The sequence below is a fragment of the Suncus etruscus genome, chromosome 5 (genome assembly GCF_024139225.1).
Source record: "Suncus etruscus isolate mSunEtr1 chromosome 5, mSunEtr1.pri.cur, whole genome shotgun sequence".
Taxonomy (NCBI): domain Eukaryota; kingdom Metazoa; phylum Chordata; class Mammalia; order Eulipotyphla; family Soricidae; genus Suncus; species Suncus etruscus.
In genome coordinates, this window is record NC_064852.1 from 125,343,672 (window position 1) to 125,359,938 (window position 16,267).

The window sequence follows — 16,267 nt, forward strand, 5'->3', positions numbered from 1 at the left end:
CAAACATTGTAATCATGGTTCATAAATAGAGATTTTCAAAAATAAAGAAAAAAAAACAGATAAAAGGAACATGTATCATTTAAAAAAATGACCTTTTAAAATTTGTCTTTAATTTTTTTAATGATACATGTTCCTTCAAATCTTAAGGATTTGAAATTGAACTATATCTGATCTTCTCTTAAATGATGTTGTTAACCTGAAATACTCTTCCCTAATTTCTTTTTTACTTCTTAAGATAATGCAAATGATCTCCTCAAATAAATGTTCTCATACTCATGTGTGTTAAACCAGGCATCTTATATATCTCCCTTCTCACTCCTATCATTTCAGACTATTATCAAAGTTTTGATTGCCTATTGTCATGTCCTATCTAATGTCCAATACTGAACTCTCTCAACTAGAATATATGTCTAGAAGAAAAGATGCTTAATGTTATATTTATTGGGGATTTTAGAAAATAAAACAGTACTTTATACAAGTCATTCTTAAAAAACAATCTAAAAGAAGAATAATAGAGCATTAGTATAAAATATTAAAATGAAAACCTTATAATTTTGCTTTTCTCATGTTTCATTTATTATAATTGATAAAAATTTAAGACAATTTCAAACTTAAGATCCACAATATTTGCTAAAAATTAAGGAGTGTTTCTTTTCCTTTTTAAAGTCGCTGAGAATTGTAACACAGTGCAGTGTTGGATAGAAGAAATCAATTGTAAATCCTTAAATGAGGCAAGCTTCCAACGCAGGATTGTTCCAAATGGTAAGATTCTGATGTGTTTGTTTATCTTCTTAATACCTTTAAACATACATTGTGAGGGTCTGTTGATCATATTGATCATCCAGAATCCTGTGGTTTTGTGTTACTCCCTATCAAATAATAGTCTCACCTTGAAAATGTAAAGGTCGCAATATGGTAAAGGTTAAAACTTTTTGATTGACAAGAATTTATTTCTTTCATGAGATTAAGTTTTCACTGAGTTTTTGTCACTGCTTTACTCTGCCAAAAGCTATAAACCTTGTCTAAAACCCATAGCAATTGAATAAAAATAAAGAATAAAAATGAATCAAACCAAACCATAGGAGAATTGACAAAGTAATCAGAATTCCTTTGCAAGAACAGTGTACCTTCCTTTATATTTGTTTTAAAGATTTTTCCACATTCATATTTTCTAACCTCCAGAATGCAATGATTGAACTGGGTTTTGCACCGTGGCATACAATTATATGAGGGAAAACATTTTAAACATTGAAATAGCAGTCTCTTTATCAAACTTTTTGAATGTGACTGTGAAGTTACTTTATCCCTCACTTGAAAGATTCAAAAAGGGTGTGTATCAAAGTTACTTTTGAAAATTTTAACATAATTTTCTCTTTGATTTTCTGTCCTAAAGAGAATTAAAGATAAGAGAACAATGAGAATATAATTAAAAATAATAATAAAGAGAGCTAATTTTAGATGGCGATCCTTATGTGACTGTAGCATTTTGTTACTGTGTTTTTAAAAATTCAGTAAAATTTAATGTATAATCTAATATAGTCCCTACACAAGGCATGGTGCATACACATTTCTGGGTTTTGCACTAATAGTAGACAGGGTTAGGGTGACTTCCAGAGTAAATTATACATCTATATTGACTTGATATTTGTCGTTACAGTGAATAGATGCTTACATGATTACAGAAGTTGGAAACATGATTCTAATAAAAATATATATATATATTTATATTTATTTATTAGAATCATGTTTCCAACTTCTGTATATATATACATATATATATAAAATACATATATATATATAAAATATATATAAAAATTTTATATATATATAAAATCATGGGCTGTTCCAGAATATCTTCCAAAGGTACTGATTCAAGTAGTTACTTTAGAGCTGCATAAGAACTTTAGGAACAAATATTTTTAAAGTTCCCAGGTTAGAAATTAAGTGATCCTATTAGAATAAAATATGACAAAATCATTTTATATTAGCCAAAATAATTGATTCTCTAGCAAGGTAGTCAAGACTTAGAAGTAAAAATATATTGAAACATTTCCTTTGTTAATAAAATCAAATCGGAAAAGACTTTTCTTAAATTCTAAGATTTTGGGTTTTGCTATCAAAGAGACCTCAGATTAAATTATTCATGATGTACCTAAATTATAGAAAATTGCCTAATATTAATGCATTAATCATACTAACATAGTTTCTTTACTATAAATGTCAAAGGGTACTATAAGGCTATATGTTAAAGTTAAGGCATCTCATAAAAATAGCTGAAGAGGTTGAGAGTTCATATATTGTTTGCATTCCACAATACATACTCAAATCCCACTGATAGAGTTTTATTCTCAGCCTCACTTGGCCTCCTAGGTATGAATGTAGTCTCCCCAACTGACACAAACATTACTGAGTGTTTTGCAACTAAAAGATAAGTTAATAAGTTCCAGAGATTCTGCATGAATCATCTTCATGTTGGTATAATTTAATTGAAGAAAATGAAGTAAAATTAATTATTTACATAAAAAGGTAAGAAAATAATAAGTTGAAGCAAAGACCATTTACTTCAACCCATATTTTTACAGAGCTGCATAGTTTTTTTATATTTAGAGACACTGAATTCCATGTAAGATGTTGCCTGTAACAAAATAATTAATTTATAAGTAGGCCCTTGATTATTACTAAGACTACAAAAACAAAATAGAAGAATTTTAAGAAAAATCTTGCTATATAAAAGTTGTATAAAGAAATGTTTATATGAAATAGAGTTTATTAAATGAATGAACTAGTAAGAATTAAAAATGAATAAATTGATTTAAGACAATAAAATTAAAAAACTTTACTAAACTGAGATATTTTTCAATAAAATCTGTCATCAAAGATGAGTTTTAAATGCAGAACCAAAGCAACAAAAAATGCCTGATAAGTTTTATGGACAGTGTTGATAGAAAAATTAAAAAAATATTTTAGTTTTGAAAATTATGTAAACTTTACTACATTATTTTTAATTGAAAATGAAATTTCATTAAATCATTTCTTACATATTTTGGTTTCTATCTTTGAACCCTTATAGTTATGCTTTATTCATTTATCTATAATATAGAAAAACTTTTATCCCGGCAGTAAAATACCATAAATATATAAAATAAGTATTATTTATAAATTTTGGATTTTACAATTTTATTTTAGAATTTATTTTCTTATATCACATAGAAATTTATGCTATGATCATCTTAGAATTTATCCAAAATTTTCTGTTTAATCCTAATTAGGGTAAATTTTTCTGTTTGTTTGTTTTGGGGCCATACCCAGCTCAGGGTTTACTTCTGGCTATGTACTCAGAAATTGCTCCTGGTTTGGTGAATCATATGGGATTCTAGGGGGTCAAAACGTGGTCCATTCTAGGTCAGCTGCATGCATGGCAAATGCCCTACTATTTCACCACTTCTCCGACCCCTAGGGACTGATATTTTTTCTGAGTTGCACATACATTTTAAAATATTCAAAATGGCATATAATTTCATATGTTATAATTTTATCATATTTCTTAATAAAATAAAAGTAAATTATATACACCAACATCATTTATTTTGAAAAATTAGTGTATAATTTCTTTTTTTTTTTTAAATATGGAACGCTTCACGAATTTGCGTGTCATCCTTGCGCAGGGGCCATGCTAATCTTCTCTGTATCGTTCCAATTTTAGCATATGTGCTGCCGAAGCGAGCACTAGTGTATAATTTCTGAATAGTCATAACTTTCTAAACAACACATCATTTCTATTAACAAAAATTAATGTTTTAATTAAGGTTTTTAAAACAAAACAATACCATATTGAAAGCACATTTTAATTTTCCACTAATACTTTTAAAAATATTGACATCCTCTTTATGAGCTAAAATATATATCAATAGTAAAAATAAAATGTTGTCTCTGAATCTCTTACTGATTGTATTAATTCTAAAATAATACTGCCAGACTTTGATATTTTTAGTATTAATACAATAATTTCATTTTTAATAAAAGTTGAAACTATAGAGTGTAAAAGGGGGAACCATTTAAAATATACTATTATTTATAAACAGATATCAGTGAAGGGCTGGTTTATTAGGTAGAAGAATATGAATATTTATTTATTTATTAATATTTTTTGCTGCTGCAAATATATTTTCTTACTGTAACACAGAAGTTTAAGGTGAATATCAGCTAAAAAAAATCAGGTATCATTTGGTCTATTTTTCTTCCCAATAGAGACTCTAGGAGTAAAATCTAAATTTTTGGTCCTATTTTTCTCTTAGAGTTTGTCCTCATTCCAGATTTTGTTTTTCTGCCTTTTATGTTCAAAGCCAGCAATTTAAATCAAGTCTTTAGTTTTCCTCTCACTTATCACTCTGACTTCTGCATCCTCTTAAATTTATAAAGACTCCTGTGATTATGTTGAGTCTCCCAAAGAATTTAGAATAATCACCTGCTCTCCAGAACAGTTGATTAGCAAGCTTTATTCTGCCTACAACCTTAATTCCTACTTGTTATACAATGTAACATATTCCAGGATTTGGTGATTAAGGAGAAAAATTTGGGGAATCATTTATTTTTTTTTACAACAGAAAATCTCTGGAACAGCAGTAAATGTTGCTTTCTTACTTAATCTAAGGTTAATATAATTATGTTATTATAAAATTTTAGCTTAAAGTCAAAAATAAATGTTTAGCATTCTTTAATGTGCAAATGTGTCTTTAAAATTATTTATATCATATTCTTTCTAAGGAATTTTAATTTTACTGCTATTAGGAGTATTCCTTTTATATATTCCAAGACATAAAAATTTTATCTGTAGTTTGGCATGTATTTCAATCGCAGATCTATTCTAATAAAGCTATAGGATATCACATCTTATCAATAAAATCTACATTTTGCCATGAACATAATTCTCTTCTCAAACAATTTTATTTGAATGATTACTAAATATATGACCATTATTTTGCCATTTTAAAACTAACCACTAATGTATAATAATAATAATTCTTTATTGATACATATATAAATTTTAATTGCTTTTGGGGGTGGAACTCACCTAACGACTATCTGTTAATCATCACAATGTCGTATAAGCATAGAAATCATCAGAACAATCTAAAAACTAATTCTCATTTGGCAGACAAAATCTAACCATAACTTTAAAATGAAATATATTAAACAGTAAATCAAAAGTCAAAGATATGTTTCTATTTGTTGTTTGTATTGATTTGTGATATGGCTGGTCTTATAGCTATTTCAGCAATTATTTAAGTAATTACTTTTTCTGTTATTTTATTTATTCTTCAATATTAGATTCATTGTTTGGTGTCACTTTTTTCTGGGCCTCACACACCGGTGCTGCTCAGGACTTATTCCTGGCTCTGCTCTCAGTGATCAAACTTAGTGGGTGTCCAGTGAATATACATGGTGCCAGATATAGTACGGTGGTCGAATTGTAAAAGACAACAGTCATAACCTCTGTTCTTTAGTTCTAGCATCTCTGGTTCTACTTCTTTAGCGAAAAGAAAACTCTATATAGGGGAACATAGTCAATCTGTTATCAGAGATTAACACTGTTTATCTGAAAATATCTGTGTTCATTTTTTGAGAATTTGGGTGATATATGACTTCTAATAGTTAATTTTCTTTTTGCTCTTTGAAATGCCAATTTTATGTCATCTGAAACCCACTATTTCAAATGATTTTTCAGAAATATATGGGGATTTTGCTACACATAACATGATTTTATTAATATCTCAGTTTTTCTTTTTCATTAAACATCTTGTAATAATCTTGAGCTACAAATCGATTGCTTTCATGTACCCATCACAAAATTGTTTTAAAATCCTAAAATGTGTAAATTACTACTCTTCATGATGAAAATGTCCCATTACTCTTCAGATATTTTTTATTTATTTTTTTACTTTTATTTCATCTGTGATGCACAGAGTATCTTTTATATTTAGTGGAGCCCCACACTTCTTCAGAAAACTATATGCTTTTGCTTCTATTCAATAGGTTGTATGATCTCTAACTAATATGTCTTCATGTTTCTGTTATTTACATTAAAATCTATAACTAAGCTTCTCCATATTTTTAATTTCAGACTTTAAACTATTCAATAATATATTGTTACTTCTTTTTAAAACCTCAAAAAAATACAGATGCATACATGTACATAAAAGTTCTCCACATCCTTTATCTTCGGGGAGACACAAATTAAATATCTCAAACCACAGAGACTAGAACACATTAAAAAGAATAAGAACAACCATACTGTCATGGATGAAGAAGGAAAAGGACTCTCATTCACTGCTGGTTGACTGGTCCATCCTTTTTGGAAAACAATATGGATATTTCTCAAAATATTAAAAATTGAGCTTCCATATGACCCAGAATTAACACTCTGAGGAATACACCTTAGTAGCACAAAACAATGCAGAAAATCCCTCTGCATTATTATGCTCATCATAGCACTATTTGTAATAGCTATATCTCAAAAAAATTCTAGTGTTTGAACATATGAATGGATAAATTAATAGTGGCACATCTATACAATGAAATACTATGAAGTTGTTAGGAAAAAATAATAAAATTATTATATACATTAATTATATGGAGAATATTATGCTGAATAAAATTGAGTCAGAGAGTGAGGGATAGATAGAATGATTGTACTCATTTGTGGAATATAATATAAATACATATTATATATAAATATATTAACATATTATATATTATATATGTAAATATAATATATAATAATATCCAGAAAAACAGAGACTGAGGGTCAGGAAGACCAGTCCATTGTCAGAGGTTTGGCACAAATAGTTGGGGAATGCAGTGAGGGCAGAGAAGGGACCACTATACAATGATATTTGAAAATGATCACTCTGGAGAACTGGGTGATGAAAAAAGATATAATGATATACATGTCCCCCTTCAATATCAATTTTGCAAACCACAACATCTAAAGTGGTAGTCAGGAGAAAGGGTATTGAGAGGGTAGATAGAAAATTGGGGAAATTGGTAGCTGAAAATGTGCACTCATGAAGGATTTTGTATTCTATATGACTGAAACTCAATCATGACCAACTTTCTAATTGAAAAAGATAACCATATTACAACAGCCTTGGAAACCATAATGTTTAAATAGAGCATTTTTTTTTTTCTTTTGGGGCCATACACAGCAGCGCTCAGGGCTTTCTCTTAAATTTCTGCCCAGAAATTTCTCCTGGCAGGCTCGGGGGACCATATAAGATGCTGGAAAATTGCCTACCTGCAGAGCTATTGCTTCATCCCCTAAATAAAGTAATTTTAAATAATAAAAGGTAATTTTTCTCTTTATATATTTTCCACTTTTCATGAAACATTGTATTTATACTCTAATGCTCTATTTATGGAGTCTTCATTCTCTGATTTCTTGTATGCCTATATGACATTTTTGAGACTTACTTGCTCTAACTTCTTGAATCCACACAAAATAAATTTCTTTCCTACAAGTTGGTAATGACTTACTATCCTACATTTTGTATTGTTTTTTTAAATTCCTATAACAATAGATTAGCTTAAATGCTTTAAATGTTTATGATAACACTAACTTTAAACAAACAATTAATGAATAAAGGAAGCTATAACTATAAAATAGACTATTATATCTACAAAAAATAGTGGCATTCCAATTTTTAAATACAAAAGGTGAAAAAACTTAATGAAATAGAGGTTTTAGAAATAAAAAATAATTTTTTGTGACTTAGAATTTATAATTCACTGACATACATTTTAAATCTTCATATATATTATGAAAATTGCAGATAATATTATATATTCAGAATTGCAATTATGATCATGATATGCTAGAATTCAAAGTTCCCATGTGCTTGTGAATTTTCTGAGCATGAGTTTCAGTTATATTTATTTTATAATTATATATAATGTATCATAATTATTATATAATATATAAGTTATAGTATGTAGCTATATATGAATATATGAATATATTTTATGTATATACTATATATATGTAGATACGGAACTATATATGGTTCAAGTGAGACGCACAGAATCACCAAATATTAAATTAAGGAGCTAACCTTGAGTTCATGAAACACATATATAGAAAAATAGCATTTAGTAGAAAACTATAAGAAAAAAAGTCATTTTAATAAAATAAAAATAATATGTTTTGCATATGTGAATCTCTAAATTTATCTCAGCATACATGAATCTTCAGCATAAGATATAGTTTTAAAGACCTCACACCACGGCACTGTCACTTTGCTGTTCCCTAGCACCTCTGAGTCAATATAGCAATTTACCATAGACCAGACCTTTCCAGAAGTGGCCTCAGACATATGTGGGAAATTTTGCAGAAGTTTATGAATTTCTAGATAACATATTAGCTCAGAACAATGGTGTTTTTTAATGCCAATAAAATGCTTCAATCTGTTCAGAATGTTATGTCTTTATGGTTCACATCTGTAATACATTTTAATAATGAATTAAAATGTTTGTTAACTTATCCCTGGCAACAATCGTATTACAAATGCCAATTAATAATTGATTTTTTTATTAATTGTTGACTTCCCATGTGAATCTGACAAACAGATAAAATGCATCAGAAAATTATAAAATCATTTTGGTTTATTACAGATTCCACATAACTTATGCTATTCAGATGTCTCAATAAATGTACTTATTTCCTGTTTGAAATCAAAGGAATTATTTTGCAGTATTAAAACAAACTCCTTATTGTAAGACAAAATTTCAATATAGATTTGCCTTAGTGAAGTGTTCCTACATATTGAGAAATGTTGAGAGGAATAAAATGCTACGTTTTATACTGAATGGCTATAATTTTGAATTATTAATAACATGGTACTAACTTTTTCTGCTTGTTTAATTTCCTAAGTTGTTATTTGCTTCTAAGTTAAAGTATAAAATAAAAGGGTTTTGAACGTTTTTTATTTGAAAAAATAGTAATTATTTATTTTGAAAATATACCTGAAACATTCTTTGTCAAAGGAAACATTATAAGACATATTACTAGTTTGCTTTTTACTTTTCTTTCACTTGCAGTACTATATATAGTTATTCACTTCATTTTCTTGAAAAATTCTCATGATAAAAATGGCTAATGAAGTGTGAATTTGGAGACAGTGGATCATGAAATGAAAGTCTTGTGTTTTGAAAAACGTGACAGCTTAGGGATCTTGGGTTTGATTTTAGTCTGAATATGTATGAAAGATTCCCACACCTACAAGTAATTCTCAAATACCAGGATGGTGTTGAAGGATTCAACTTCATTCTACTACTATCCACACAGAACAAGAATATCGCATTTCACTGGATAAGGACATAGTTCCACTAAAACTCTCTCCACTTTAGAATTATCTCATGTGAAAGTTGTTACTTTTGATTGAAATAAATTAGCTTTATATTGTTGATTCCCATGACCAGTTAGCTCCTCATATAATGTACTAGTTACAAAACCAACTCACTACTTCTGCTTATGATGAATTATTTGTGCTTTAATTCATAATTAAGTGCAATAATGTGCTGAAAGAATATAATATAGTTTTTAATAGACTTAAGTGTTTTATTAGAAGTTATTCACCTTTAATTTAATGTTGTCAAATTATAAAAATAAAAATAAAAATTTTGGAAATAATTGACAAATTATTTAAAAATTTAAAAATCATAAAGCTGTCCTACATTTGCAATATGATTTTTAAATGTCCACTACTTATCACAATGCATGAGCAATGTTATATGGTATGGGACAAAGATTAATAATGTATGGCCTGTTCCCTTAAGGAATATGTAATGTCAATTTATGTCTCCCGAATGTGTAGTTGCTGTCTATGCAGTTTTCTTCTCTACTCACTTTAGTTCACACTCAGCACAAACTGAAGGGCAATTCAGGACCAGAAGCAAGCCAAGCTGTTTGAACTTCAAGTAATCCCTTGACCTGCTCAGTTTCTTCTCAGAACTGGGAAACTCAGATAAGTTAGTGAAAACTCAACAACTTTCCAACAAGTTTACTAATTTAAAGGAAAATTTAAACTAATTTAGAGATTAAAAAAAATCACTCAAAATCATGTTAACAGGTATATTGTGAATGGAAAAAAATATCTCTTACCCTGCAAAGAGATGAGTTTAATGTATTATTGTTTTTACTAGTTATCATTGAGCATGAATACACATAGGCATTATTAACCGTAATAACCATACTAATAACATTTGATTGTCTAATATCTTACAATTTCTTGAAATCACTTGACATTCATTATGCTTAATAGGGTATAACTTACCACTGAGCCAAATATATTAAAAATCCCTGTTTTACGATAATTTAACTAAGATTTCCTTATCTTTGAAAAAAGTAATAAATTTTAATGAAAATTAAATACTGATGTAATGTACTTACAAGGCATTTTACCATGTACACACAAGAATGTTTTACCTACACACATTTGCCCTTGTCTAGAAATATACATTATATATACACATATACATGTCTACATATTATATGTATATCTATCCAAGACATACATAAAAAGTGATGCCACAAATCAAACTATGATTAAAAAACAGTAAAACCAACAACAAATGTAATCACAAAACCATATGCATTGAACAATTATCAAGCATATAGCATATTAGTAAGTCAGCACTGGTCCATTATTTAATGCTACTTAATCTGAATGATAATCATCATGAACTTTATTATGTAAGTGAAAGGTGTTTAGGTCTATAATTAAGAAGATAAGTTTTTGAATAGTACAAATATCTAGTTGAATGGCATAGAATATTAAACTAGTAGGGTTTGTGGCCCCACCCCCTTCCTGTGTAACTTGATCTTACCTGCAAGACCCCTCCCATTTATGGAAAGGTTAGATAAGGGCTTTGACCCAGGGGATTAGATGCTTTTAGGTCTTTGCCAGCATGGTGGTCAGAGGGAAGATGGCTGAAAGGAGTTAAGACGCAGGGCAAGCTAAGAATGGCATGCGTAAATGGTTAGCAGCCACATCTGTTGGCTAGGGCTGAATAAAGATGTTATCTCTCTGGAAGCCTGCCTGTGAGTGAGATTTCTACCCGCCGCTCTCATTAACCTCCAGACCCACTGGTTAATGAGGGATGAAGCCATGTGGCCAGAGCCTAAGGACAAAGGCCTCCATCCACCATCCAAGTCCATCCTAAGGACTTAATGCAACAGGGTTAGAATCAAAACTCTACTCACTCCAAATTTTTATGGTACCTTAATCAAGATAAGTTTCTTGTCTTTACTGTTTTCTACACATATCTTATTATTTTGATTTTATATATCACTAATATTTTGTTGTGGAGACAGGACAGTAAGTTTTAGGATAACCACCACTCACTCCAGCCCCTAGGTTTTGGGTCTTAAAAGCATCCATATAACCTAGTAGCATTAAATCTTTAGAAAAATAGCTATTCTTCTCTAGATATAATCATGGTAAAATTTTATTGGATCTTGAGGCCAGTGAGACAGCATGGAGGTAAAGGCATTTGCCTTGCCTGCAGGAGGTTGGTAGTTCAAATCCCTGCATCCCATATGGTCTCCCAAGCCTGCCAGTAGCGATTTCTGAGCATAGAGCCAGGAGTAACCCCTGAGTGCTGCCAGGTGTGACCCAAAAACCAAAAAAAAAAAAAATTTAGTGGATCTTACAAAATATCATTATTTACTACATATATTTGTATACAGAATCTTGTCAGTTTCAGAATGGCTTATCTTCATTTTAGTTGTATCACTATTACCTCTGATCATCTTGGTTGCCATGGTGAAAAGAGAGGAAACATTGGGAATTTTCCTTGGTTACACAGTCTAGAATGATAGATACTATATTTATTTATATTTTGTTAGTAGAATTTTGTATTTCCTCATATGTTAATTGAATTAAAGAAAAATGTCCCTTGCATAAATAGTAAAAATTGAATTCTGCTAACTACACAATTTTTCCTAGCATGTCATTCTTCTGAAAAGGTTAGTGGGTCCTGACAAGAAAAATCACAAGAGATACCTTCTGCAAGACTAAGAAAATAAAACTTCCAGTTAGAAAGATCCAAGGTGAAAAAGGTTTTGGATTGATGCAATGAAAATCAGCATTCAGTCATATAAATTGCACACAGTATATGATTGTTTTCCCAAAGCAGAAAACTATCTTTCATTCCTCTGCTCCAGATTGCATAAAAAATAATAATGAAATATGTATCACTTCTAAGGATAAACAGAGACCTAAAAGATTTAGATTTTCTTAGTATTAACTGTTTACCATATAAAGTTTTATAATGGCTTATAGCTTTAGTAATTGTTTCTGACTGTTCTTGAGAGAGATCAGACATTGTGAGGAAGTAAACCAAGGCACTACGATGAAGTTAGTAGTTGTGGTTGTCCCACTGTGTGTCATAAGTATCATTATCTTTTTTGTCATTGCAACTATTCATTCAAATGAACATAGCCACAGCAACAGAAGATGTACAAAAACTAAAATATGCTTTATTTTCCCAAATAATAGCACAAAATATAGTCAAAGAATAATAGAAACATTTTAATTTGATTTATTTACTAAATTTTAGAAAAATTTATCTCATGACTTAAACTTGTTCTCTCACTAATTTTCACTTATTATGTATTTTGGAGTTATTATCTAATTATTAAAAACAGTAAGTTATAGTATTATTCTGTTCTCTGTAAAGAATTTTAGCATCTACACTTAAAAGAAATATGACTAACAAGTTCATTGGGAAAAATAAAATAATTGCTGATTCCGTGTTTAAATAATAGTTTGATAATTGGCATTTAAGGGGCCGGCGAGGTGGCTCTAGAGGTAAGGTGTCTGCCTTGCAAGCGCTAGCCAAGGAAGGACCGTGGTTCGATTCCCCCACGTCCCATATGGTTCCCCCCAAGCCAGGGGCAATTTCTGAGCTCTTAGCCAGGAGTAACCCCTGAGCATCAAAGGGGTGTGGCCCGAAAAACAAAAAAAAAAAAAAAAAGAAAAGAAAAGAAAATTGGCATTGTGACACTCTACCCTCAGTTCTTAACTCATTAGGCATGAGACTGACTTCCTGCCCTAACAGAACATTTCCCAGATCCCAAAACAAAAGGATGCCCTTTCAGTCCCACAGATCATGCCCTGGCAAGAAACTACAACCAATACACCTGCTGACTCATGCTATGTAGCCCTTCTTCTCACTCCCCCTCAAATGTGGACTGTTGCATGGTAATGGATTCAGCTTCAGAAGAAGGACCCCCAGCTCAAGAACACTACCTGATCCCTTAATGCTGCAAATCATTTCTCAAACTCAACAAGACCATGATGTGTGATGAAAAAGTGCCTTGGATTTCACCCCCTCAAGAATATCTCAAAAGACATAATTGGGATGTCTATATTTTCTTTGTATGTTTAATATCTCTATAATAATGCCTCTTAGGGTGTTTAAATTCCCAAATATAAAGGTAGCCTCCTACATCACTTTTTTTTCTTTTTAAAAAATTCATTTTTATTTATTTCTTCTATTATATATAGATATATATCCTCTGTAACTTCACCTGTTTTGGTTCTGCTTGGTATGAAAACCTAGAAAAAGAAAGTCTTGCCTGTGATAAAATCTCAAGTCAAAACCAGGGCCCAGAGATTATGTAGCCTGTCATTCTTAACCCCAAATGAACCAGCAATATAATATGACACCATATGCTTTTATAAAGGCACAGTAAAGAAAAGGAGATCTTATGCACAGAAACAAGATCTTATCTTCTAGGGATAAAGACTCATATTTTTTATAGTACAGGGGCACCTCCCACTCTGAACATGTGTCATGTGGACCCAACTTAGACTCCATGAGATTGGACAGTGATTGTTCAACCCCGAACCCAGATCCCAGGTGTAGAACTAATCTAGTTCCCTGCAACAATACCAGGAACAAACTCTCCCTGGGAAATTCCCAAGTTGCTCTGGCACCAACTTGTGCTAGTGATGATATGACATCCTGACAATGAGGAAATGACAATATCTTGATCTAAAAGCAGATTGTCTTCTCTCATCACCTAACAGTAAGATGAAATCAGAAGACATCTCATCCTTTGCTTTGTGCAAAAACCAAGAGCGCTAACTACAGAAGACTGACTTTGACAATCATGACTGGGTAGGACTTATCCTGGGACCACTAAGAAAGATCCTACCATAGGCTTTAGCCTAGGATTTGTACAAAGATCAAGATCTCTAATTCCAGAGGTCCTACTTTGACAACTGAGACTGAGCAATACCTTTTGGAATCATAATGAAAGACTATCCCAGGCTTCGGCCTAAGATCTGAGAAAAAACCAAGACCACTTATTACAGAAGACTGAGTACAACAACATGATTGAACAGAAATTCTAGAACCATAAAGAAAAACTGTCCTAGACTTTGTCCCATGACCTGTGCAAATACCGAGATCTGTTTCTAGAGGCCTGATTTTTTTTTATCCACAACTGAGCTGAAGTTTCCTGGCACCTTAAAAAGACCTTGGGGTGTGGTAATGAGCATATATAAAGCCAGTAGTTGTTCCCCTGGCAGTATGCTTTAAGGGCGGAGAAACACTGAATTCTTTTGGCCAAAGGAATTCCTTTCCTTATTTACCCAATACTTACTGTGCCTATGCAAAAAAAAAAAAAAGAAAGAAAAGAAAGAAAGAAAGAAAGAAAGAAAGAAAGAAAGAAAGAAAGAAAGAAAGAAAGAAAGAAAGAAAGAAAGAAAGAAAGAAAGAAAGAAAGAAAGAAAGAAAGAAAGAAGAAAGAAAGAAAGAAAGAAGAAAGAAGAAAGAAAGAAGAAAGAAAGAAAGAAAGAAAGAAAGCAAGCAAGAAAGGAAGCAAGTAAGCAAGAAAGAAAGAAAGAAAGAAAGAAAGAAAGAAAGAAAGAAAGAAAGAAAGAAAGAGGAAGGAAGGAAGGAAGGAAGAAAGGAAGAAAGGAAGGAAGGAAGGAAGAAAGAAAGAAAGAAAGAAAGAAAGAAAGAAAGAAAGAAAGAAAGAAAGAAAGAAAGAAAGAAAGAAAGAAAGAAAGAAAGAAAGAAAGAAAGAAAGAAAGAAAGAAAGAAAGAAAGAAAAAGAAAGAAAGAACAAAACCTTGCCACACCACCAGCACTTCTTCCTGCTCTTTTCCTTTATCTATTTTCTTTTTCTCTTTTTTTCTTCTTTTTATTTCTTTCTTTTTTTTCACTCTTGTAGTTATTTGGTGATTTTATTTTTGTTACTGGGTGCTTTTTTTTTTTTTTAGTAATTACTGTTGTTTATTTTTTACTGTTGTTTTTTGTTGTTGTTGTTGTTTTTGTTAAAACTTTTCTTCTTCTTCTTTTGTCTTCTAGAAGAACCACACAAGTTGAATCATCTTGTTTTATCTCATGAATTGAGATGGAAAAATGAATGTTACCCGGACTAAACAGCCGCATGCACATTGAGTGGAAATAAAAAATGATCACACTTAAACACCAAATTCAAGGTCAACAACAATAGAATAGATACTCTATCTACAACAAGCTGTACACAGAGGGGAATGGTTACACTAGTACTCAGAGGAAAAAGAAGGGAGACATGGGGCACATGCTGGGAAAAGGGGTGAAGGGAGGACAACCCTGGTGGTGGAAATAGCCCTGATTCATTGTCACTATGTACCTTAAATATTACTGTGAAAAATTTTTTATTCACTTTTGATCACAATAGAAATTATTTAAAAATAAAATTGGCATTTGTGGTCTTCATTGTCCTTACCTTTTTAATTCTTAACCAACATATAGAGAATACTACTTCCATTTAATTAAAATTTTTCTTTGCTCTTCTTTTACATACCAATGATGTTCAGAGCCATCTCTTATCTTGAATCTGGGTGTTCTTCACAGTGAGGTTGGGGCATTATTTAGTATTATGTAATCAATTAGTAATACATATTTAAACATCTATACTAATTTGCTTTTGATTTATTAGTAATATTTATAAAGTTAGCAGTGTAGATTTAAATTTCACTAATTTTTTCTGATAATTACTATAATCTGAAAGTAATACATCTATAAATTCACAATAGTATTAACTCAGTTTGAAAAAGCAGAATATTATAATAAATTTTCTTGAAAAATCATATTATAAATTATTTGATTAAACATATGAACAGGAGTTATAGAACCCAATATTAATATGCTTGAGATTTCACATCATTGGGGATATGGGTCTCTATTGAAAAGACAATGCTTATTAATCAAA

General features: G+C 30.6%; 1 non-coding gene across 1 annotated transcript; it reads right to left on the reverse strand.

Annotated features, from left to right (window-relative positions):
• Nucleotides 1-3,620: 3,620 nt before the first annotated feature.
• On the reverse strand, nt 3,621-3,727 carry LOC126010438 (U6 spliceosomal RNA). The gene has a single exon (XR_007496468.1). It is a non-coding gene; the product is annotated as a U6 spliceosomal RNA (small nuclear RNA).
• Nucleotides 3,728-16,267: the final 12,540 nt, after the last annotated feature.